Below are 26,395 nucleotides of genomic sequence, written 5' to 3' on the forward strand. Positions count from 1 at the left end.
CCTGGATGCGCTCATTTTACTCTCTGCTGTAACTAAGAAAAACAACAAAAACCCTGTGAAGGTTCATTGAGACAGCAGTCGGTCACAAAAAAGGAATTTGAACCAAGATAACGCTGGTTACATTTTATCCACATGTCCCCAAAGCCTGTGTGCCAACAGTTGAACAAACATGACAAATTAAAACTTAACCAAATCAGCGTAGACTCTGTATGATTCAAAGAAGCCACAGACACACAGACACGCACACACAGATGTCTTTGGATATCCCGAGAATTGAAGGATTCCAGGACCGAGTGAAACGTGTCACTCCGTCCTGTGTCTGAAGAGGCAAGCGTGTGTCTCAGTGACGTGGGGGCCCAGGGAGGAAGTGCAGTGGGAGGAAGTGCCCCCTGTTACCGCCGTTGCAGAGACCGCGGCCCTTGTGGAGCTCGGACCCCGAGCCAGGCGCTGGGCTTCAGTGCTTAAGGAGGGATTGCGCCAGAGGCTCCTTCATAGTCCTCCAAGGTGGAGCCGATCATAATCCCCATTTCACAGCTGTGGCCACTGAGGTGCAGAGAAGTGAAGCGACTTCCCCCACATCTCACAGCTAGCTGTACAGGACCTGAGCCTCTGGTGTAAGATGATGTACGTGGTCCCGCTAGCTTTGTGGCTCACGGTCTTCCGAGCAAAATGCCCCAGCAGGAAGGGGAGAGGAAATTAGGCTGTGGTAACTGCAGGGAAAACCAAAGAGAGGCTCTTAAAGTCACGGTGAGGACAGGGTCGCCAAGGCCAGGGCCGTCTCTCATCAGCCAGCTACTGGTCAATCTCCCCGGCCTCAGAGGCCTGTCCAGGGTTTCTTTGCTGCCAGGGTCATGTTGCTCAGCTCTCTGTGGGGTGCTGTGGCCCTGGAAGGAAGCCGGGCGGCAGAGCCGCCAGGACCTGGCTGGTCTTCTACCCAGAGACAGGGGGGAACGTCATTCCTGGGCAAATTCTCCTTCAGATGACCTTTCGGAGATGAGTCCTGCCTGTTCCAGCGTCTGCCCTCCTCAGTTCATCCTCTCCAGCACCGAAATACACGTCCTCTGACAGCCAGCCAGTCCCCCCTGCCCTTGGGCACTGGTAGCCATGCTCTGAGGCCTCAGAGCCGTCCCTATTGCTGCTTCCCACGGGGATCCTGCCACACTGACCGCGGTGACGCCTGAGTGTGCGTTGGCTTACCAGCCAAACGCACCTCTTTTTAGTTTATGCTGCCTGTTTTCCCTGAGAATAAACTCCACTGAATCCAAATCATGCATGAGAAATGGTTGGAACTGTGATGTTGCCGTTTGGAGTTGGAAACGAAAGAAGCAGGGAGGACACAGGCCCCCACCCTCCTTGGGAATTTCTTTACCTGCCCTCTTGACAGAGTGACAGAGCCTCTTAGATCTCAAACCTTTTCTCCATTTACCATTTGGTCATCAAGATGACAAATGCCACTGGCCCTAAAATATGCATTGTTACAACCATTTGGTTTAAAAATATATGGCTAGCTCTATAAAAGGGATGACCAGATCAATTAACAAACTTTCTAAGTCCAAAGTCGAGCCCTCCAGGTTACACCTGTAGTGTCAGGTCTCAGAGCGTTAGTTTCAAACCAGGGATTTAAGGCATAATTTAGCTGATTCTCTGAAGACTTGAACTTAAAAAAACAGCATCCAGTTGGAGATAATTGTTCACATCTGCCTAATGATGTTCCTATTTGAAAAGACATAATAGAATGTAAATTTTGAGCGACAATAGCTTTCAGTTTGTTATTAAAATCAAAGTGAGAAAATGCAAGTGAAAGTACTAGATACTTCTGGAAGGTCTTCTCGTCTGAGGACTCGGGGTCACGTTTGTCAGCATTATCAGACAAGGATTTCATTCTTACTCTTTGTGCTTTTGTGCAGGTGAGGTGGGAGGAGCAGAGGTTTCACCTCCACGAGACAATACCTCACTTCACTCTCGTGTCTGCCTCCGCCTTCCTTCGTGCGTGGCTCGCTGCTGACGGAGGCCGGCAGTGCGGTCCTCCGCGCCGGGAACGGACAGTGAGGGGTCAGAGGCCTTGGGAGAACTGAGAAAGAAACCATCGCCCTGGCCTCGCCCAGTCACCCGTCCCCAGTCAAAACCACGCCCTGTCACCCACGAAGATTTGGAGACCAGCCCCCACTCTGCTGCTGGGCTGACCACAGCCCTTCTTGCCCAGGCAGAGCCCCCGATCCGCTAATGCCAGGAGGTTAGAAACTGAGTGAAGGGCGGATCTGTGCTGGAAAGAACAGAGTTCTAGGGAAGGACTGAAACAGAAGAAGGGCGCGTGTGAACGGGGCCCAACGGGAGCGCGACACAGAAGTTCAAACGTGCTGTGAGTTCAGTTGAAGCCAAGACTCTAGTGAAAGACTCATGCAGTCTAATGAAGGACAGTGGGACTCAATGACTGCTCCTTAACCGGATGAATCAGAAGATGCTGCTCAGAGGATCCTGGGTGGGGTGGGTAGGGAACCAGCTTGGGACGTTACGGGTCTGTGGAGAGCAAAACTGCAGCTTGAACCAGGGGTCTCCAGGGAGGAACAGGCACCAAGTGGCAGAACTGGACACAGAAGTGGGCTTGTTGTTAAGTAGGGTGTGGTAAACTTGGTAGCTCCTCTCCCCTTTTCCCTTGGTAACACAACCCAGATTTTAATCAAGGCACCCAGATGAAAGACTACATTTGTCAGCCACATTCACAGCTGGGATGGCCATACAGATATAAGCAGAAGTTGCTGGATGGATCTTCTGTGAAGACTCCTTAAAAGGGGCTAGACTACTGACACACTTGTTTTTTTCCCCTTCTCCTTCCCCCGTGCCTTCCTGGAACAAGAAGATTGGTGTGATGGCTGGAGTGCTAGCCACCACATTGGACCATGAAGTGAATTTGAAGATGGAAGCCATATGTTAAAAGATGACAGAACAAAAAAGTAGAGTAAGCCGTGGACTTGATGACTCTGCAGCTCCCTTACCAGGCAGACTTCAGCCTTCTTTTACATGAGAGAGAAATCAGCTTCCGTTTTATTGAAACCACTGTTATTTCCACATTCACCTGGGACATCACAAGCCTAGGGACCTTGGGAAGGCTTTGACTGAAGAGTGAAAAACCAGGGTTTTTATTTGTTTGTTTTTTGGTATGTTTATTTGTTTAAGTTAAATAAACTGTAAGATAAAGGTGATTCAAAATGACAAAATAGAGTCTCTGAGCTCAGTCATAAAAAGGGATCAACAGGTTAAGTATGTTTGTGTTGTATATTTATTCAGCTTAAAAAGAAGCTCTATTTGCTTATGGAATCAAGAAGTCCAAAGGTCAGCTGGGCTTCAGGTCAGGTCCTATATAGCAGCAGGACAAGTCAAGCAAGACCTCATGTCTTTCCATCTCTTCTCTGTCTCCCATGGTACTGGCTTTGTTCTCAGACTGTCTCACTTGATGATCCCGAGATCCCAGAAGCCCTTGGCAGAGTCTCCTTGCATCTGGGCAGGGTGGCCATCCCCAAATCAATCACTGTGGCTAGGGTGGCCAGAAAATGGAGCCCTCTGGATGGCTTAAGCCTACCCAGGTCCACCCAGAGAATGGTGACCAGGTTAATCCCTCCCTGCTGTGTGGCTGGGACGTGGGGGACTCTGCTAGGAAGGGAAGAAAGGGAATGCACATGAGGAGGCCACCATGTTTGTCCTTAGCAGGTAGTATTACTTAAGGGGCTTCTGTTTTTTAAAAAAAGGCAAAGGTCTTTTGTTCCCGCATTCATTTCTACTAGCCTGAAAGCCAATATTAGGCTTATCGGTTTGGGGTGAGGCGTGGGATTTCCAGAGGGCCTTTGCCACTCTTACTTTCACTCATTAACTCAACAGTAAACCTTTCTCAGGTGCTGGTTCTGTGTCACACAGGTGGCAGGTCTCACCTGATAGGTGTTGAGCCATCGGGATTGGTGGCACTGGCACACGGGGGCACACACTCCTTATGAAGGTCAGGAGGCAAGGATGAGGATGGGGGAAACAGGACAGGCAGGTCTCGCTGGTGACAAGGGAGTGGGACTGGGAGGGGGGGCTTGGGTGGTGCTCAGAGACAGTGGAACTGTGTGGGCCCCTCAGCGAGATGGGGGCACATGTGGAGACTTCAAGCTGTGTGGCGGCTTACCAGGGCTGGCTTTGTGCCTAGGGTTCCGGACCCCCCAGTTTAGGAGGTCTCTTGGGGGAGAATGGGTGAGGTCCATGGTTCTTAATTTGGGCAGTGGGAGTGTTTTGGGGGTAAAATGCCAGGAAAGGAGAGTGAAGTCCCTGACTTCTGGGGAGAGCCTCCCCCAACCCAGGTAGCCCACTGCTCTCCTGACCCCGAGCAACTTCTTGGGGTTTTCAGGTTATCATGACACAATTCTTTTTTCCTGCAAGAGTCAGAGAATAAGGGCTTCGTGACCCAAATAGTTCACAGCATGGTATTTGTCTCTATTTAAAATAGTCTCCCGTGGGGTTCCGTTAACAATGTACATGTCGAATTATGTCACATCCATTCCTTGCTCCACTTTGGTCACACTGGGTCAGGCAGTCCCTGAACTGACGGAACTGTTAACCTCCCAGCAGGCAGCATAGCCACAGCCGCACCGTCCTCAGCCCGAGCTGCCTCAGGGTGTAACGTCGGGAGGAAGTAGCAGGCAGCCCTACACGAACAGTCAATCTCATGACGACAGCGGCCTGTCATCAGCGCCCTTTATCAGAGCCTTGTCCCTGGAGACGGGAGCATGTGGGTTTGATTCACGGCTCTGTCACTCCGGCTGTGTCAGCAGTGTGAGTTTGGGCCAGCTCTTTCCCTTTTCCGAGCCTCCCCTTCCACGTCTGTGAAATGGGAGTACTTGTACCCCGCCATTTACAGGCTGCAGCGAGGACTGCGTGTGACCACTCGTGCACAATGCTGGGGAGCATGCCTGGCACTTCTTAACGCCCCAGCTAGTTACCAGTAGTGGTGGTGTTTGACTTTTTGTCCTGTTCAGTCCTTTAAAATTTGGGGTGCTCCCAAGAGCACCCCCAGGAAACACTTCACCAGCTCCCCAGAAACCCAGAGAAGGCAGGCGGCCCCTCCTGGAGGGCACGCAGGGCAGCCTGAGGAGCTGCAGCGGTATCTGGACATCAGGACTGTTAAAGACGCGGCCAGAGGGCCTTGCCTGTAAGAACGTCTCTGTGAGGGTACAGAAAGCTTCTTCCTGCACCCAAGGGTCACAGATGCCTTCGCGGGGCCATTCAATCCACCTGCGGAGCTCCGGAGAAGCAGACATACAGGTACTGGCCGTTCTCTCCATTTTAGAGGTAAACTGAGGCACAGAGACGTCTACACGCACCGGTTGCTTCCTCCTCCTCTCAAAGGACAGTGAGACTGAGGCAATCGCAGAGCTGGGGGCAGACTCTGCTGCCCAGACGAGTGGAAACGAGGCATCTGGGGGTAAGCCGCGTGGAAGCAGGTGATGAGGACACTGTCCGGGGCCCCTTTCCGCGCACAGGGACTCTGCTTCTCACCTCTCCCACCGCCAAATCTCTGGGCGGCCGGCGGCCCCTCTGCGGTACCCGGCGGCGGTGTGGGGCAGGAGAGGCCCTGGGGGTTCGGGAGCCCCTCGGCAGGGCTGGGGCTGTGGCCGCCGGGGGCCAGCCGGGGCGGGACCGGGTCCCGCGTGTTCCGGGAGCCCTGGGGCCGACTGTCCGGGCCGCCGCGGCGCCGGGGCCTCCTGCCTGCATGGCCCGCACTCTCGTCCTCAGGGGCCCTCGCGGGCAAGCCCAGGGGACAGCCGGCGCGCCACCCGGGCAGCCAGTGGCCGAGAGGGGGCGGCCGCGAGGCCCGGGCCCACCTGTCCATGGAGCCTGTGACCTGGGTGCCCTGGTGCCGGGGCCGGGCCGGCTGTGGCCCCAGCGGCCCTGCTCCCGGCCCAGACCCCGCGCCCTCCGTGCTGGGTCTGCAGCCCCCAGGCCCAGCCCGGGGTCCCGAGAAGCCCGCTGTCCCCAGGGCCGCGGCCGCCGAGGCCAGACGTCGTCTTTGTTTCGGCGCCGCGTTGGTCCTGACCTCGTGGGGCCTCAGTGAACCAGGAGGCTGGGGGTCGGCTCCCAGGGCCGCTGACCGGGGCGGGGGGCGTGGGGACCCCGCTGAGTGGCGCAGAGGCCGGGGCAGCTTCGCGGTGGCCCGTCGCGGTGGCCGCGGGCCTGCAAGGGGAGCTGTGACGGCGTGTGGCGCTGCCTGGGCCAGCGCGGGTGGGCCCGGCTCCTGCCCATTGCTGCGCACCAATGACACTGGTGTCACCAACACCTCATTCTTGAAAGAAGTCAGAAATCTCAATTTTGCCTGAATTCTCCCAATTTTAAAATGATGACACATTTAATTTGGAAAATTCCTCAGACCAAGCAAATCACACCTTCGGGCCGCAGTCTGAGACTCAGAGTGGGGGGCCTGGCCTTGAGGACTGGTCTGGGAGTGCTCCCATCTTCTGCTCCCAAATAAGCAGAACCCCCAAAGGCCGTTCTTCAGTCTGAAGAGTTAAACCCACCCCCAACCCCCTTGGCCATTTCCTGTGTTGGAGGGGAGGAAGGCTCCGGTTTTCTGAGGCCCCCATTCTCTCCTGCTGTTGACACCCCAGACCCACAGTCCTCCTCTCCCCTTCCCTGTGTCCGCCCCTTGCTCCCAGTAACCCCCAATACAGAGAGCCCACGCCCTGGACCCCCTCCAGGGTGACACCCCATATACAGACTGTTACACCCTGTCCTTTCCCACACTGCAAAAACATTCAGACCCAAGGAACACGAGAGAACCAATGACACAGATGGCCTTGAGCCATCATTTATTTTTTAAAGGTAAATCACTTATGTACTTTGGTACTCTATCTTATTCAGGACACATGTCACAGTGGGTGAATGATGGCTCCAGAATTTCTATGCAGGAAAATCTTGGGGGTGACATTTTGTTTGGAAGCGAGGAATAGCTAAAGGACTTCTCCTAAAGCTACGCTGTATAGTAAACTCTCTTTATACTTACATTGCACATTTATTTAAAAAACAAAGAAAACCTGCCGAAGCCAAGCCTTGGCCCCACCACTGTGATTGGTCAGGACACAAGATAGAGACCCCGCATTCTCAGTGGGGAGAGGGATGGGAGGGACCAGATCTCAGAACAGCCAGGCCAATGGTAGGCCCCACTGTTAGGAAATATTCAATTTGGAGGTTGAGGGGTTTTTGCCCCATCCCCGAAAGTGTTCTGGACCAAGAGGATCTGTTCTTCCTACTGGGCTGAGTCATTCTAGAGAAAACCAAACCCTCCTTGACCAAGGGCAGGGGTAAAGTCAGGAAAGTCCCAGACCTCTGCTCCAGTGGGCTCCTTCCACCAGGCGGCCGGATGGCTCATTATGGCCAACACGCAGCCCTCCAGGCCCGGTGCTCTGGCTTGTTGGCCACAGATGGCCTGGGGGACAGGAGCCTGCCCTGCTGCCCGGAGTGTCTCCCAGGGGTCCTGCCCACCGGCCCCTTCTTGGGATCAGCAACTCCAGGGACACCAGGGAAGAGTTTCCCTCGAAGCGACTTCTAAACTTTAGAAAAGTAGAATAGAGTGATAGATTTCTTACTTGCCAGGAAGTGGTTGAATTCTTTCTGTCACCAAAATGCTACTATTTGGTATCATTTCAAGTAAGTGATCTGTGTATAACTCAGAGGGTTTTAATATTTAAAAATAAATGAACAGACAAACGACTGACCCTTCTGAAAAGGAATGTGATGTTTCTCTCCAGGAGCAAAGAAATCTGGCAGGACATACACACAGGTATGGACGTACACACAGGTGTGGACCTGCCGTCAGAGTTATACACAATTATTAGTTTTCAGTTGGAGGGTGTGTCTGGGAGACAAGGGACAAGAGAGCGGCTTCTGCTGAGAGGGTAGCTTCCTCTGACCGGCACCTCCCCACCACAGTCAACTCTGGGTGTGCCGAGCTCCACCTGCCTCTCCGAGCTCACCCACAGCGCTTCTTCCAGCTTCCCCGCAGGCCTGGCTGCCTGGGAAGTCAGCCACAGCAGACGGGCTCTGAGCGGAGCATCTTCAATGGTCCCAAAGCCCAGGGGGATGGTGACATCGAGGGCAGGTCAGAGGCTTGGACTTCACAGCACGAGCATCTTTCTATTTTTCATTCTGGTTTAGGGCTCCATTGGATTTCTTTGTCTCAAATGTCCTCATCGGTCTGCGGGTCTCCTGAAGGTGCACTGGTTTGCTGTGTCTTAGTCTGCTGGACACATGATAAGACGGCGGATGAGACAAGAGGCCTGGTACCTAGTTCCTGGTGATATGAGCTGTAGACAATACCTGCGCACTTCCTCAGTGTGTCTGTGACCTACACACTTGCGCCTGCAGCATCTTGAGAATAGAGAGTGACGTCTTTAAATTTTTTTGAGCAATGATAGTAGTCTAACACACACAGATCGCCTGAGAATTCTCACTATTTTCCGGGCATGATCACGAGACCACAAGATTCAATGTCAGAGCCCCTTTCCTCGAGAGTCTTACAGTTTACTGCAAAGAGATGCTCACTGAAAAGTACAGATCCAGATTGCTCTTGCTTCTCATGTTAGGGTCCTTACATCCAGGGGTGAGCAGCGGCCTGCCAAGGGGGACAGCACAGAGCCATGGCTAAACGTGGTCCACGTCTTCCTGGAATCAAAGGTCCTCAAAGGTTTGGAGGGAACGTTATTTATTTTTTTAATTGAAATAACCACAAACCTATTCTGGAACAAGGAATAGCCCACCCCATGCCCAACTGTAGCCCCTCCCCCAGCCGTGTCTCCTCTGTGGAAAAGGAGGGATGCAAGAGGGACAGAGGCTCGGCGGAGCAGAGGAGTGGGGAGTCTGGAGAGAGGGCAGAGGCACTGAAGGGTGTAAATGGCAGGGAGCATCCTTCCCAGGGCGTGGGGCGTTCCCGTGGAAGCCCCCAGGCCTGGTTGAGAGGGAGACCCACAGAAATGCCTTTGGGGACATTGTCAACTTCAGTGACTCCTCCTTTTGTTCCAGAGATGGGGGAGAGACATTCCCTAAGAGCTTCAGCGTGGGGGAGACTGTCTTTGAAGCAAGCCGGGGTCTTCTGAGCTGTGGCCCCATCTACTCTGATGCCTCATCCGCTCTCCGCAGGAAGTGGGCAGCCTCCAGGGCTGTAGCAGAGATGGCGTCGTGTGGAACAGGAGCAAGGAGGCCGACATGCCCTCCGCAGTCTGCTGGGAGGAAGCTCTGCTGAGCAGCTCTGGTTTTAGTTGGAAACTTTCCGTCATGTCCCTGTCAGGGCGGCGGGGGGACTGTGGTTAGGCTTCCTCCTTCCTGCAGTGGACAGGGACCATGGGGCGGGGTGATGAAGCAACGGACAGTGGAGAAGTGACGGTGACAGGAGGTGGAGGTCACCACAGCGGGTTTTCAATTCACAAAAGCATTTCTGCTGTGGGGAGGACGAGGGCCACCCGCCCAGGGAACAGGCCACTGGGGGTTCCGGAGGAGGACCCGCCCAGGCCTCCTGACTTGTGGCTTTAATTATCCAGTTAGTCATACGTTTACTGTCATCCAAGTTTAATAAGCTTGACTGTGACCTGTGAGCAAAAAAGTTGTCCAGGCTAAAAAACAAAGGGGAAAAAAAGCCATTCTGGGCTGCCTGACGGGCTGCGGCAGGACCCTGGAGCCAGCAGCCCTGGAGCAGTGGGCACTGCATACCTTTCCTTTCCTTGTCTTTCCTGGGAGCTGTGTCTTGAACACAGGGCCTCGGGCACAGGCGGGTCCAGTTACAATGGAAACATTTGGGAGCCGACAGCCTGTAACTGCTCAGAGAGGTTTCACTGGCACAGAGCAGCCTTGGACAGCAGCGCCCAGCTCCAGAAGCCTAGGAGGTGTGGGCGGGTGTGGGGACCCTGACAGTCACCAGGCTGTCACCCGGTTTTTCACAGGAAGCTGCAGATGCTTATCGGCTCTGGCCCCTGTCCCTCACCTTAGGGGGAATGGGTGTGTCTGGGTGGCATCCTCCTGATGGGGAACAGGCAGGTTTTTGTCCCTGGCCTTGGAACAGAGCTTGAAGCTCGGCATGCACAGCTCGGGCTTCCATTCTGAGACACCTGATCCCTAGACGTGAACACTCGGCTCTTTGTGTTTTGCACAACCGGATGGACCTGCTCCTCGCTCAGCTCGGCATCTCCTGGCTGCAGCTTCTCTCCTGAGCACCTGATGGCTGTCGGTTACTGTGACTCCCTGCCGTCATACCTGCCTGGGCTTATATATTGCCAGCATCTCACCCCAGCTGCCAGGACCCAGCTCCCAGCAAGGCCGTCCACTCACAGCTCTGCCGAGCCAGCAGGAGAGGAGACCTCCCATCCCTCTGTCAGCCTCTGAGTGATTTCATCCACACATACTTCTCTTCCAACCACCCGGGCTATTTTCGTTTTCCTGAGCCACAGGAGCCAAAGGCGCCCGTCGTCCGCTCGCTCTCAGGAGCAGGACGCTCTCCTGGAGCACTCAGGAGCCCGCCACACTGGTTTCTTTGTGAGGTCATCTTTGCAGTGGTTTCCGGCCGCTCTGGCCTCCTTCCTGCTAGCCTCGCACATTCTGGTTTCCAGAGTTCTGAGGGTGGCTCAGCTTAGGGACAACCTGAGGCCTTCTGAGCGCTCACCGCTGGGCTTCACCTGTGCAGGACACAAAAGCCAGGGGGTGGATGGGGGTCGAGGGGCAGTGTTGTTGAGAGCTGTCCAAGGTGGTCCCCCCAGAGGGAGTCCCTTCCCGAGAGAAAGAACCCCATCATCGGTTACACTGGGGAATCTTGAAGGGTCACAACACGTGTTTGTGTAGTAAAGGTTCTGAGAAGTCCTATAGCAAAGAAATTCTGTTCCCTACTGTTAACCTGCTATTTCTCAAACCCAGCGTGATAGGGACCATGGATGGGCTCTTTTCATATCATACCTACTTGCATCTCAAAGAACTATTAATGTCCTGGAATATAGTTTAGGAGATGATGTAACAGTGGTTTTCAACTTACGGAGGCACCTCAATCTCTAGAGCATTTGGACGCAGGTGGTGGCAAGTTTGGCTGTCACAAAGACGGGGGTGCTCCTGTCACTTACTGCCCGGGGCTGGCGATGCTCACCCTCCCGCAGGGCAGCCTCGTCCTCGCCAAGCCGGGAGGAGCTGCGCCCCCGCCGAGGCCCCCGGCACTCCGCCCCTGAGACGCGTGGTTAGATCAGCGCTCAGAACGGCTTGAAACCCCTCTGCAGGTTCACACCTCTCACCGCTCCCCTCTGGGCCCCAGGCGCCCCCTCCCCGCCCTCGTGGCCCCTGGGCCCCCGCCCCCTCTCGGGCCGGGCCCCGCCTCCTCGCGTTGGGACGCCTGCGCGGCGCCGCTGGGGTCCCCTTGATGGCCGGGGCTGGTCTGCTCCAGCGGGGGCTGCGCGCTCCTCCGGAGGGGAAGAAGGACGTGCTCGAGGCCCGCGGGGGCGCAGAGGAGGCCGCTCGCCCTCCTGAGCTCGCTCTCCTCGCCTCACTTGGCGCGGGAAGGGTGCCCCGGCTCCGGGCGAACCCCTGGCGCGGAGCCGAGGTCGGGTGACTCGCGAAGGGCGCGTCGCAGCCCGGGGGCGCGCTGACGCTCCGTCCCGCCCTGTCGAACGGGACCCGCCCACGGCAACCGGTGGGGCGGCCCGAAACTGCAGAGGCTGCGGCTCCGGTCCCCCCGGGGCCTCTGGCGCGGGGCCCCCAGGCCGCAGACCCTCCCGGGGCGGCGGACGACCTCTGCGGGCTGCCGGTTCCTGGCCCCCGCCCTGCGGGGATGAGCCCCCCGGACCCCCGCCCTGCGCGCGATCTGGAAACGAGCCCCCGCGGGCCAGATCCCGCCGTTCTCCTCGCCCGCCCCTAGACCTGCAGGATGGGGGATGGTTTCCGGAGCAGGCAAACCATCCCTCCCCACCCCAGCCCGAACGTTTGACATAAACCGCTTCTGCGCCTCTCCCCTTCCTCTTCCTCTCTCAGGATTAGTGTGGGTAAAAAGGAGGGGTGCACCTTTCATTTTGAAAATGACCTTGAGGGCGAGGTCTTGCCAAGTGTGCAGTCCAGTAGGCCCGTTGTGTGGACGAGGACACTGAGGTCTAGGGAGACCAGATTTCAGGTCACGCTGCTGCTGGGCTGCCCAGCCAGGCAGAGAGCCTGGTGCCAGACCCCTTGGCCATTAAGTCAGCACAGGCCCCATTGTTCCCCTTTGTTAACACCCACCGAAGCAAATGCTGTTGGCTTTTCTCTCTGTTAAGAGGAATTACCAAAACCTGATGGGCGGAGGGGAGCTGAGGGCCTGTCCATATTAGATTCGAGCCTGTCTGCATGCGGATCTGGGCCATCTGGCTCTCTAGGGGAAGGTAATTTTGACTCAGTATTTACTATTAATTAGCGTCCAGACGTGCACAACTCGGTAAAATTAGATGATGGCGTGCAGAAGCGGCTCAAATGTAAATGACTTCTGCTCAGTGGAGAAGCAAATGATTTCTGTCTGGTAGAAAAAATACCCCAAAGGTTATGGCTTTGTTGCCTGTGGGACGTTCACCTGTTCTGTCTCTGTGATCTTCCTTCAGCATTCCTTTTTTGTTGTCTGAGTGCGTGAAGTCTTCGTTCCCATATCCTCTTTTAAACCGGCTTTGTCACCCTGCAGATTCTCTCATTAATGAATTAATCAGCTCACTGGTCCGCACGCACCATCTCTTGTCAAGGCTTCATGTTCCTCTTCCTCTGTAGTCCCCGCCAATTCACAGTCAGCTGAGAGGGACGGTAAACACGGAGTGTTGATTCTCTGACCCAAGCGGAGCATACGCATGACATCAGGGGGGCCTAAGGTTATGGTCCCCCCAACTTTGCAGAGTAAAAGAAATCACTATCCCTGTCAGAAGCACACTAGAACCGTCTAAAGTGTACAAACTCGACACATTACTCCAAGCAGTCCGTTCTCCTTGCCTCACACATGTTAATCAGGCCGTGTCCGTGATCAGGGGCTGGGGCACCGGCCCTCAGGACACCTGCTCTGCCCTCGTCCCCATGGAGAACATGTACCATGCACAGAGTCACACCCGTGAGCCCACCCCTGGGCCACGCACCTGTCCCTCAGCTGCCCACTTACTGGTTGGATGGCCACAAGGGCTCAGCCCAGTTGCACTCGTGAGAGGCTCTGTCTCAGCAAACTTGACAAGGCGGCTCAGAGGGAATCTTGTAATAAAGGTGATAGGGACAGGCAGGCAGGCGTTCAGGGTTCTGGAGCGGAGGAAGAGCAGGGGCAGACACCAACACCCAAGCTGCCCTGTGGCAGAGCAGGAAGGTGAGGACGGATAAGCTGTTGCTGAGCGGGTGGGAGACGGGGCGCCTGTGTCTGACCCCGAAAGCCCTCTTGGTCCCTGAACTACGCCTGGGGCTCCGTCAGGCTCCACACAGCTGCTGCTGCTCCTCCCAACAGGCCAAGATGTGTGGCTTGTCCTGGTTGCCATCAGAGCCGTCATTTGTCGATGGTACTGTGTGTGGCCTTAAAATAGACCCCCAATGCTGGAGGGAACCTCGTGGATCTCTGCTCCCTCCAATCCAGAGACTTGGCTCGCCTCTCACCTCCTCTAACAACTTAACGAGTTAAGTAACAATACCAGAGTCTGTATCACCTTTTGTTCAGCCATCTCTTTTCAAAAGTCAAGGCTTTCCCAGGAAAGAGCGAGTTTCCTTGGTTAGAGCTGCCCTCCGCTGGCCTCCATTCATTCGTGTGTGATCATTCATTCATTCTCTCCACAAGCACACCATGGACCCTAAAATCAACAAGGCGACATTCGTGCTTTGAAGGAGCTCACAATCTCGCCAGTACGGGGTTAAGAGAGTGGGGTCAGTGCAGGAGTGAAGGGAGAGCACCCCAAGGTGGGGTGGGAAGGGCAACCTCACGCCCTGTGGCCAGCGTTGGCAGGCTTTCCTCCAGGCTCTCCAGCGAACGCTGGCTCTCGTGCCTCTGGCCTGGAACGGCATGTAACCAAAGCCATGTGCTCAGCTTGGATTAATTTAATGGAGACCTCAGCAAATTTCTGTGTTGCTTCTAATGCTTTTGTGTTATAATAACTTTAATATTTGTCACTGTGTTGTTTGTTACGTGGAACCCTGCGGCTCAGAGTCTATTAGTCTGTAAAGTTTAAATGGTGAGAGACTTCTGGTCTTGATTTTAAAAGAGAAGGATTCCATGAGAAAATATCTTCTCTTCTCCAGGTTGGACCTGAGAGGGTCCACAGCCTGGATCTACCCGGGAGAGGACTGTAATTTTAGCTGATTTTAGGAAATGGTGTAAGAAAAGGCTGTGCTGCAAACACAAAGTCCTGATGCTCCGTTCTTAGCACGAAACTGCGGAAAAAATTGAATTCCCAATCCAGTTTCTAACCGCAGGTGTCCACGCACCCAAGATGGTGGGGCAAGGGGGAGGGAAGAGGAGGCCCCCTTTCCAGGGATGGACGACTCAGGCCGGGCCCTGAGCAGGCGGGTGAGCAGGCAGCCTCCGTGCACCAGCACATGCAGTAGTAAACCCAGCCGTGGACCACAGAGCTTTGCAGGGGCCGTGGTGCCACAGCCCACAAGCACCAGCGCCAGTGCTGGTGACATATGGCAGGTTTGCTCCTTTATACTGGGGCGGTTGTCACAGTGACAAAGGGTCCCCATACCTTGTGCAAATGCCCTGAAGCAGGTCCCGGTCTGGGCTTCCTTCTCTACAGTATGGTGTGTGGGGGGCTGGGCTGGTGGGGTGGAGGGTGTGCTCACTAGTGGTAACTGTGGGGATGACTCGAGGGGAGCAGAAATCACCTGTCCGATCGGCACATCTGTAAATTTGGGCTGGGGCACTTCTGGCTGTGAAGTCGGGGGTTTCCTTGAGGTGGGGCATCTGGGCGTTTCCTCGAGGCCTCCAGTCCCTGGGTGGGTAGGGGGTGGGGCTGGGGTTGGGTGGGTGCTGACAGCTGTGCTCCTCGCCCAGCCAGAGTATGCTGAGATCTACCTGCACATCTTGCTGGGCCGGATCTGCAGAGAGCCGGGGTTCCCCTGGGGCACGCCCAGCACAGGCCCCTCATCCCCGCCCGCCCGCTCTTTACACCCGGCTCTCGTGTCTGGGGAGCTTTGGCCATGATTTCAAATAAGCGATCAGTATTGAGAGGACATGCTTATGCATCGTCCCAAGGCCCCTGTCCCACTGACCGGCAAGTGCCACACCCTTAGCTCCTGCCTTGCCTAACCTGGCCCCTCCCAGCTGTCAGCCTGGAAGAAACTGACCCTCCCTTTGGAGGCTGCATCCTCCCCTCCCCCTTCCAGTTTCCCTCTCTGAGTCTCTCTAAGGAAGAGCACAGAAATGAGGAAGACAGCCTTGCCTGCTGGGCAGGATTCATGAAGACCTGTTGCCCTGCATGTAACAGATTTTAAAACTTTGTCCTGACTTTTCCTGGAGCACTGCCCCTCCCTTACTCTCTGGGGAGGCTGACCCCACCCAGGCTCAGGACTGACACAGACCCAGGCCCGGCCAGTCACAGACAATCCACCTGGCCCATCGGCAAGGCGTTCAGAGATAGGCCCAGGCCCACGTCTCAGAGAAGAGTCAGCCCCAGGGTTTGTGCTGAAGCTGTTGGAAAAGAGGCTCTGGGTTTCCACAGGACTTGCTGAGTGGGAGCAACATGAGTCTAAGGCTCCTGGTGGCGGGAGAGCCAGAGGGAGGAAGGCAAAGCTGAGAGCGAGTCCTGAGCACGCCTCGAGCACCTGCACCCAGCTCTGGGGGCCCCAACTTCCCACCACAGGAGCTGATGCAGCATTGTTGTGCTTAAGTCCATTTGCACTGGAATTATTTCACTTCAATTTAAAGAGGCCTGACAGCTAGCTGGCTGAAGTGTGAATGGATATCCAGCAATCAAAGATGATGTGTTTCTTCAGGAAAGGAGAGAAAAAAGAGGCAGGGGAAAGACTAGCACGGAAGCCTGGGTGGAGGGCTGGAGTCTGGAATGCTGCCTGACGTTCTCTCACGGCTCCTTAAACCCTCCCCCTCCCTCCAAACCAGTCATGTCTCTGCTGTGCTCTTAGCAGCACACACCCTGAAAAGGGGCCGTGGAGAGACTTGCTGTGGATGCCCAGGGTTTTCAGACCGCAGCGAGGTTTCCTCCTGGAGGATGTTCTCCTCGAGAACCCCTCCAGAGCCGGTCTTGAACCCGCAGCCCTGCCCCGAGCTGACGAGGAGCAGTGAGCTGGATCCCCCGCCCAGGACTGGAAACTAGTTCTTGCAGGAAGTGTTCCACCTCCAGAAGTCTTCAAACCCTCAGCGGGAGGAGCAGCCTCATGCCCTCTCCAGGTGCCTGGGAGAATTAGATTCCGCTGTTAACGGCCCCACCCTCCACTCCCAAGTGGTTCAAGTGAGAGAGAAATTGATTTCCTGCTCATGAAAATGAAGTCTAGACTGAGGCTTCATGAAGTTATCAAGAACGCAGCGTCTCTCTATCTTGCCTTCTCACCGTCCTCAGCATCTGGTGTGTGCCTTCCACTGCCCTCTCCCCCTCCCTCCCCAACACCACACACACCACTGTCACTTACATCATCGGATAGAAATGGAGACACTACCAGCAAGGGAGGCTGGGAAGGCATCTAGCCCTGTGTGCCAGCTCAATATTGGGAGGCCATGACCAAGGAAGAAAGGCAAAATAGGTACTTGGGACACTAGGAGTGTAGGGAGCCCCATGACGTGCCACCACAGAACTCCCTGCAGGACCAGCTCCGCTGCTGACAGTGCAACAAGGGCCGCTGGGGAAGAGAGGAATTAACTCCAGGCGCATCAGGACAGACACTGTCCTGTTACAAGTCCTAAGAGGATGGACTGGGACTACCAGGGGAACCCTCCCGTCCTCTGTCCTGACCATTCAGAGGTCACTGCCCTCAAGGACGAGGGCTCAAATCCCACCTTAGTTCCTTAAGGACAGCTGGACTGACAACAGCATCAGAGACGCAGAAACGTCCTAGGAAACTTCCGGGGCACCAGATAGCAGGCAAGGGAGCCGCGTCCCTACCTGACCCCATCTCAGCCGACATCAGACAATAGCAGCTTTCTTCGTTAAAGAATAACGTGGGCTGTGTCTCTTGATATACTTCACTACCGTTTGATATTGAGAGGCCATTCTTGAATGAGTGAACTGTGGAATTCGTATGAGGTCCGTTGATCCCAGAGCTGCTTCTGCGGCTCATTGGCAGGTCACTCAACCGGGCGACAAACCATCTTCAGGGAAGGAACCCACCCTCCCCACTCATTGCTTAGCATTTGTAAAGTGCTGAAAATGCTGGTTGGCCCTTGGTGAGAGCTCAGTAAATATTAGTGGAATATGGGCCTCAGTATTCTGAATGAGAAGAGCACTTCTTATTTTACGAAAGATTTATTCCACATCTACTATATGTATATGTATAGAGGACTCCTCTACCTACCCCAGAGGGTCGCAGAGATGAAAAAGACACCATTCTTCCCCTAAGTAGGTTACTATCAAATAGGGAAAATAAGAATAGTTTCAAAAGACTGCTTATTTCACATCAATTACCAAAACCAAACAGAAAGTAATCAAGAGGAGAAGCTGGGGGTCCTGCTCTCACAGTGGTAATTGTAAGTGTCTTTGCAAAGACTGGTTTCTGCGGCCGCATGTCTGTCTCCAGAAGAGCTGATGAGGGTTCCACGTCGTCCACCCTGCCAGGCTCAGAGAGGTGCAGGCAGAGCACCGTCCTTGGAACAGCAGTGGTGTGCTTTCTGTTTGCTCCTGTCACCTCCCACTCCCTAGCTGAGCCTCTGCTTCAGTTTCCTCATCCCCAAGGTGAGAGCAACTCCATTTGTTTCTTCCCAGCTCCCTCCTTGCTCGTGCTCTGTGTTGTGTTGATGGAAGCCGTGATATCTGTGAATCACGTGGAGCCTCCTGAGAACTGGTTTTACATCAGATCTTTCTCGGGAAGGTAGGAGTGAAACAGCTGGCTTTTCAAAACGGCTGTTTTGTTTTGAATTAATCTTCACACGAGCTCTTCCCAGGAGAAATGATGGAGGAGCAGACAGAGTGAGGATAAAATGCCCAAGGAAGACTTGGGGGATGATTAAAGATTTCCAGAGCCTGAACCTCTGCACCAGACACCTGAGGGCAGCTCTCTGACGTCAGGGCATCCGTGCCCAGAAGACTTTGGCCTGGGTCAGTGGGGGCTTCAAACCGTCCACATTTATGTTTCATTCATTCAGTGACTCATTTATTCATTCTGTATTCATCCAACCTTTATTGAGTACCGGTAGGTACCATCTGGAAATGTTGCCACCAGGAAGGGTGTTTGCATCGACCTTTCTGTACACTCAGTTTCACTTCCCAGGAGTGGTTTTGGACTTGAAAGTAGATGTTACTCAGAACCTTTTCTGAGAGCTGTGTCTCGAGTTTTCAGGGAGGGGCCCACTCCTCCAAAGCCTTACACATCCTCGGCCCGGGTGAGCGCCCATCTCCCTCTGCATCCTCACCGGCGTTCAAAACCAGCAGCATCTCTGCACAGTCCCGGGTTGTCCCCAAGGAAGTCAGAGGCGCCTGGCTGAACTAACAAAGACTCTTTGTGTCAATGGGGCTGAGTCACCTGACAGGTCTGAAATGTAACTTCCTCTTGTGGGGCCAGGAGAACTGAATCTGAAAGACTAGAAGGATGGGTCAAAATGAAGATAAAATTTAAAGGAATAAAGGTAGAGTTTCATACTTAGTGATTAAAAGAGATAAAAAAAGATGAAAGAGGAAGGAATCCCATCCTGATGGTGGTGTGTGTGAAATGGATTTAGAGATTTTGGTTGACGGTAAGCTCCGTGTGAACCAGGAGCTGATCTGGCAGCTGGAAACCCAAACATCCTTTGACAGTGTTAGCAGAGTTGCAAGTGCCTGGAGAGGGAGCTGGGAGCCCCCTGGGCTTGTCACAGGCCGGGCCATACCTGAAATGTTTAGGCTTAGTTTTGGGTCCACATTTTAAGAGACACTTTAACGTTCTTGAAGGAATCTTAGGAGGATGGTATGGGTGTAGAAATTATGCCACACGAGAAACCACTGATGTTTAGTCTATAAAAGCAATTTATATTTCTGCAGATATTTGACACGTCAGGTGGAAATGGGAGCCTGGAGAGTGAAGGTTGAAAGGGCTACCTTATTCTCAGACTATGGACTTCCACAACTTCCAGCCCCTTCACCTCTAAATTTGATCTGCACCTTCCTCTATCCTTTCGTTTCTTCCTGTCTCAGAACAAGACCATTCCTCCTTCTTTGGGAGGTTAGCCTCACCCTCTCCCATCTCCTTTAGGATGTACCCCTCCATTTACCACCTGCTCCACAATCCTTCACTTTGCCTTCTCCATCGGTTTCTTCTCATGAGCCTGCAAGTATGAGGAAGATCATGATTTGGGTACTTGTTACTATGTGCCAGGTGCCTAGTGATGTAGCTGCCTTATCTTGGTTAATGCTTACACCCCCGATGAAGCAGGAGTACCCTCTCCACTTACAGATGAGAAAATTGAGGCTTTGAAGACTTAGTGACAGTCATTGCCAAGCTCACACAGTTGCCAGGTGGTGAAACCAGGGCCCACTTGGGGTCCATCTGCCTCTAACACTGAACCTCTTGCGTTCAGCTGTTAAACACTCTGCTCCCCCTCCTAGCCCAGTTCCTTTAGGGAGGTCTCTCTTCACGCATCTGCTTCCTCACCTCTCATTCACTCCTTAGCCTGCTGTAGGCTGCTTTCTGCACTCACCCTCTGTGGAAACAGCTCCCGCAAGGGTCATCAGTGACCAGTGGTTCATCCCAACAGCCTTCCTCAGTTCTCATTCCACTGGCCCTTCTGTAGCATCTGACATTGCTGACCTCACACCCCTTCCTCCCTCTCTCCCTCCCTCGTGCATCTGTCAGAGCTCACCCACTCCCACCTTTTCATGATCACCCTTCTATCCTCATCTTAGGTCCCACCTTCCAAGTATCACTAGTCATTTTAAAGGATCTGAGGACTCAGCTGAGGTCGGAAACCAGGAATCTGTGTGTGAGAGTCTACTGGTTTGTGGAGGGGTCAGATAGGGACTGCAAATAGATGAGCACGTAGAGAGCACGGTTCCAGTGATCCGAGTGTCCTCACACCCATCTCGGGTAGAGTTACAGGAGTGGGGAAGAGCTATAGGGCAGACACGAAAGCACCAGGAAAGCGGATTGGTATAGTCCCAAGAAGCAGAGAAAGCTGACAGTGCTTAGGGAGTGAGATGGACGGGACGGTGAACTTCAAGGAGAAAGCAGGCTACGACCTGGGAAAGGCTGACCACGACGAGGAGCAGGTGAACGCTGCTAGAAGCACTCACATCAAGGAATTAAGAGTCTAGACTGCTGGCTGTCTCATTCACCTAAACTCTGAAGTCCCCTAAAGTCATGGCAGGAGGTGGCTTTAACGCCCCTGACTCGTGCCTGCATCCCATGCGGAGCTGTGTCCTCCGCAGCACAAGATTTTGTATCCTGTGGGCCCATCTTCAATTTTCTAGTTTGCCCAGAGCCCAGGATCCTTGCTCCAGTCAAGCAGGGGCCCAAATCCAGTGTATACTGAGGGGGCCAACTCCAGGAGTGCCTTCACATGGAATGTCCACTGGGGCTCCGAATCTACACTAACAGCACAGTGCCTAGTGGAGACGAGCACTTATTGAATGAGCAGGTGAACGAACAAATTCATTTCCTGTGTGTCTTACTCTAGTTCTGTTCAGCAGCATCCTCTGAGCACATACTGATGCCAGGCTCTATGTGAGGGACTGAGACACATCCAGACGATGGAAGAGATCTGAGTAGCACCTGCTGCCACGGGCTCATAGCTGTGCTGATCCTAAATTAGGATGGAACCTTAGAGGGCTCTGGACGCAGTCTTGAGCTCTCTCCTCTGGGCTCGGCACTTGCAAATCTCCTTCAGAACCCCAGAAACTCTTTAGCTTGATCAATGACGGGAAGACATCTTGGAGGGACCATTCAAGAACATCTGGCTGTCTCAGGTGCTGGGCCACTTCCCCCAGAGTCACCAGGCAAAGGAAGTCAAATGCGTCTGCCTTGGACAGAGCCGCTGCTCGTTCTCAAGGGAAAACCCTGGAGGCTGCATGTGGGAGAGCCCCCTGGACCCCTCCTCATGTTCTCCCAACTGGGGGATGGGGAGCATTTCCTACCGATGCCCTTTTCCTCGTCTCTCATTTCATTTTATTCTGAAAGGAGTCTGAGTATCCCTTTTCATTTTCACTTAGAAACAGCCCTGCCTCCAAACCCTCCAAGTATTTCTCAGAGAATTACCTCTGGGCCATTTCCATTTGCACCAACAAGACCTGGAGCATCACAAGAGGCTTCTCCTCCTGATTTCCAGAAGAAGAGTGCAGGAAGAGAGCCTTACCAGGAGAGCCCCAAACCCCTGCTTGCTACGCCCACGTGAAAGTGGCCATCACCCTGCTCTCCTGTGTACGTGGTGATGCTCCCCCAGGGCGGGCTGTAGACTCAGCCAGACAGAAGCAGAGGTCTCAGGTGGCGACCACTGTGGGCCCGCCCTCAGAGACTTCTAGAAGAGCTTCCCTCTCTTTTACTGGTCTGTTCCTACTGCAGCCCCAGGGACCCAGGTTCAAGTTACACAAGCTATAGAAACCCAAGCAAGACTGGAACGCCTAACTGCTGTGGTTCACTCTCGGCTGGCAGGCCTCCTTTGTCAGCACCCAGCCCCACCTCCAACATAGAGAAAACACAGCCCAGGGGAAAGAAGCCAGAGGAAGGAGCTCAGGACCCTGGTGAGGAGGGGACTGATCCCCCAGACAATGGGGGATCCCTTTACACAGAGGCCAGCTCTGATGTGAGGGTGGAGCAGGGGATCCAGAAACCCTGGCAGAGGTGGAACCCAGGCCTGGAGCCCCAAGCCCCTGTTCCCTTTAGACTCCTAGGCTGGTCCCTCCGCAGGGAAACCCTGGGACTGCACCAGCCAGTTGTAATCGGTAACCCTGGAGACACATTTGTCTGCAGACATGTTGCACAATATTGTAAAAGCTGCGATCCACCATTTATAGATTGAGAGAGCCACAGATTTATGGCTTCTTTCGGAGAAAAAACTCAGGAGGTATTGCTAACCTGGGCTCTCCTGGCAAGCTGGACCGTGTGGTCAGACAGAGCGCATGCCTGGCAGTCCACGCTCCCCACTGCCCCCTGAGAGGCCCTCACACGGCCGCCAGGTGCTACTGACCTTGCCCTGCTGTTTTCTTATGGTAGAGAGAGATTTCTCTACGTGCTCTTTGCCATCAAAAATGACTTTTCTGCCCTGGAGCTCCCAGCTCCTTTTGGCGTTTGAATCTGCAACCCCCGGTCTAAGGCACTGGGTTAGCCAAGATTGTTTCAATTGCAAGGGACAGAAGATAATCCCAGCTAATTTAAATAAAAATAAAGAGAGGCTGGCTGGCCCCTGCCGCTGGGCAGCTAAGACAGGGAAGGGACAGCAGGAATCACAGACGATGGCCATTCGACCCTGCCAGGCCCCTCCCGGCTCTCCCCTCTGCTTGTCCCTGCGTCTGTCTGCAGGTTGCTCTCATCCCCCTGCAGCAGAGGCGCCTTCACCGTGTGGTGAGCGTCCCAGCCACTAGAAGCTCAATTTAGAAATCCCGGTAGGAAGAAGAGCTTCCTATCTCTGCTTCCGAAAATCAGTCCCCGGAAAGGATATGGGCCTCACTGGGCCACGCCTCGGAGCTGCAGGCTGTTTTCTTTCAAATTCAACACTTAAGTAGCTGGTCACTGTTCTGAGCAGGTCACGAATATTAATTTATTTAATCCCTATAAAGAAAGCTTTGAGTTAGGTCCTGTTACCACCTCCACTGCAAATGAAGAAACTGAAGCCCAGATAAGTTAAGTGGCTTTCCTAAGACCACACAGCTATTAGTTGGTGGAACTGGAATCTGAACCCAGCAGTCCAGCTCCAGAGCCCAGCTGTGGTGTGCAGGTTTGCACTGCACGGCTCTAGGGGAGTAAACCCTGGACGTGCACAGATTGTGACCTGCACAGGCTGCATGGAGAGGTGGCACTTGACCAGCCCTTGGGTCGGTCACTGTTGTCAGGGTGAAGGGAGACTCACAGGGGCTCATATCTGGTGGGGGAGGGGGTACTGGGACCAACAGTTCCACCTGTACCACACCTACCGGGAGGGGAGTGGTGTCCCAGAGAAAGAACCCAGGCAGATGGGATGACGTATGACCATCTCGGGTCAGCCGTGGGCTGCGGCACCTGCCTGTCCTCCTGCTCCCTAAGGACGTCTGAGCTCTGCAGTGGCTTCTGGGTAGGCTATTCTGGCTCAGGGGCTCTTAAAAAACTATAGGTTTAATCAACCAAACAATAAAAGATGAGAGAGAAATAGCTCAATGTCAATAACACAAAAAAAGCTTAAAAGAAAATCCCAGTCACTCTCTCTGTACCTGTGCTGAGCCTCGTGTAACTCCACCGTCTAGTTGAGAGACCCTCACCTTCTGAATCTCGGGGTCTGCATCTGTAGTGGGGGATGAGGCCTGTGAAGCGGGGCTATGGGGTTTGGTGAGATCAGCACCGTCCAGCATGGCTCCTGGCACATGGAGCCTCTAGAATGTGTTAGCCATTAAAGACCTGGTTTTCACCCCGGCCCTCTCAGGACCCTCTGCTTTCGCTTTCAACCATCTCGAGTGTGTCCCTCTGAAAGTCACACAGACCCCGCCACCTCTGCTCATGTGGCCTCGGTTTCTCGGCGTAAATCACAAGGCCCTTCCCAGTGAAGGTGGCTGCGAAGCACAGAGGGAAGTAGGGGGTGCGGGGGCTGCAGGGAGGCTGGGGCGTCCGACTCGGGGTAAGTGACTGAAGGACACTGAGTGTCCTCAGGATGAAATGCGATGGCAGTAAATGAGGCGATGTGAGGAGACGGAACAGAAAGGGGTGGGGCACAGCTTCAAGATAGGTGAGACTCATGATGGGTCCCAACCATCGCGTTGGAGAGTGAAGGGAACTCAGAGAGGGTCCAGCTGAGTGGTTATGCAGTCCTTCTAAACAAGTCAAATCGCGTGCAGAATCTTACTGCCAGACAGGCAAAGGCAAGCGGCCCTGGATAAAGGGAGGGCAGGGGCTCGGGAAGCAGTTTGTCTGCCCCCTCTGTCCTCCACGCACGGCTCCTAGGAACAGAGTTTGAAACCCAGATCAGAGTCAATCCAGGAAGGAGTTCAACACCACCACAAATATCCATTCTGCTGCATTCCACAGATGAATCCGCTATTTCATTATCCATCCCAGAACTTAGTGTCTTAAGACAACCACCGTTTTATTTGCTCATGACTCTATGGGTCAGTCATCTGGGCTGAGCTCAGCAAGGGGGTTCTGCTGGGGTTACTTGTGCAGCTGCCGTCAGCCAGGCTTGAACAGGGCCGAGAAGCTACGATGGGCTCACTCACACGGCTGGTCGTCAGTGCAGGAGGCTGGCTGGGCTCCCCTCTCTCTCTGTGGCCCCTCATCCTCCAAGAGCTACTCTGAGGCTCTTCACACATAGCGCTGAGTTCCATGAGGGCCGGAATAAAAGCTGAAAGGCCTCTTGAGCTGTGAGCCAGGAAGCCACTTCACGTCACCTTTGCCACATTCTACTGGTCAAAGCAGCTCAGGTTCCAGTTCAAGGGGTAGAAAAATAGTCTCTCAGTGGGAGGAACGTTAAAATCACATTGAGAAGAGTTGTTAGTACATGAATGGGAAGAATTTGGGGCTATTTTTTGCAATCTGCCACATCTCCTCATTGTCTGTAACCTTTTTTCAGTAAACTTGGCATGTGTCTGGGTGCACAAAGATGACACCTGATAGTATGTGTGTGAGCATGTGGCAAACCTGCTGGCGCCCTCTTCACTATTCAGTCTCCGTTTCTTTCTTATTTATAGAACCTCAGTTCTCTTTTCAGGGTGGCAACGTGCCCCGTTACAAATATTCACCTTCCCAGATACCCTCACAGCGGGGGTGACCATGTGACCCAGTTTTGGCCAATGAGTGTCACCAGAAGTCTCCTGGGCAGGGCCTCCAGGAAAGCCGCTGTTTTCTTGACAAAAGGGAACAGGCTCTGTGACACTTGCCTCTGCCATCGTCCTTTCGCCCTTCCTGTCTCATTCCTGCCTGGATCCCAAATGCAACACTTGTGGGGGAGCAGCCATCTTGAAACCATGAGGATGTTGTGAATATGGCAGAACAGAAGCGCAGAAGTCTGCTCTCTGATGGCTCCATGGACCTCTATTCTAGTCCTGGACTCCCGACCTCTGGGCTTCTTGTTGCCTGAAAAAAATAAACCCCACTTGGTTAAGTCACTGTTAGAGCTGTGGTTTCTGCTACTGAAACAGGGAGTAAGGAGACGAACCTAGGAGGGGTGAGGCTGGCCTGAGGGGCTGTGACTGCAGGAGACACCCCACTTGCTATGAAAACTGAAATGAGTTTCTGCCTTTTGTTACACACATGTGTGTCTGTGAATTTGGATGTGAGTCTGGATCTATGTGTGTTTTGGGTGTGGGGGTGAATGTGAGTAAGGAAATGCTATAGTCACTGAAAAATTTAAAATCAAATTGGAGTCCAGATTTTGAAAGGCTGAAATAATTAAGTTGAAAGTGAAAAGAGAAGTTTAATGGTGATGACTATAACCCTGTACTCAGGGTTTTTCAGGATGTCAGGGTGGGAGAGCTGAGTTTCGCGGCCTGGGGTTGGAGTTGACTGCAAAGGCTTAGAATGAGCTCAGAGTGAGCCGGGAGTCCCAGAAGCTCTGGCGCGGCCCCTGACGGCGGTGATGATGATTCGGGAGGCAGAGCACAGACAGCGGAACTCCCTCAGCCTCCACCCAGTCAGAGCACTGGGAGCGAACACTGTGCCACCGCAGGACTGGCGAATGGAGCCCAGCTAGCAGAGGACAAGATGCCTTCCAGAGATCTGAGAAAGTTTAACTTGGTCAAAAGGAGACACGGAGCCTTATATGATAATAAGTGTAGTAAGTCATCTGTCACTGTGTTTAAACCACAACTGAAACGTCGTGTCGTAAACCAACAATAACCACGCATTTGCTCACGGTTCTGCAATGTGAGCTGGAGAGCTTCTCCGCCCCATGTGGTGCAGTAGGCTGGGCTGGGCTGGGCTCACTGGTACATCTGCGGCCAGCTGGCAGCTCAACTGGGGTGGGGAGCCGTGGTTGCTTCACTCTCGTCTGTCGCCTCAGCTGGGATGGTTGGAAAGGCACTGGGCTGGCGGCTCCTCTCTCCTCACAGCGTCCCCCTCTCCATACGGCCTGTCCTCCTCAAGGAGGCTAGCCCAGGCCTCCCGGCTTCTTAGGACAGCA

The 26,395-nt window shown here is 54.0% G+C and overlaps 1 long non-coding RNA gene across 1 annotated transcript; it reads right to left on the minus strand.

Moving 5' to 3' along the window:
- Positions 1-6,807: 6,807 nt before the first annotated feature.
- LOC139084879 (uncharacterized) lies at positions 6,808-12,784 on the minus strand. Its single transcript, XR_011542774.1, has 2 exons — positions 12,584-12,784; positions 6,808-10,685 (listed from the first exon to the last, which is right to left on the minus strand). It is a non-coding gene; the product is annotated as an uncharacterized lncRNA (long non-coding RNA).
- Positions 12,785-26,395: the final 13,611 nt, after the last annotated feature.

The sequence above is a fragment of the Equus przewalskii genome, chromosome 1, assembly GCF_037783145.1.
Source record: "Equus przewalskii isolate Varuska chromosome 1, EquPr2, whole genome shotgun sequence".
Taxonomy (NCBI): domain Eukaryota; kingdom Metazoa; phylum Chordata; class Mammalia; order Perissodactyla; family Equidae; genus Equus; species Equus przewalskii.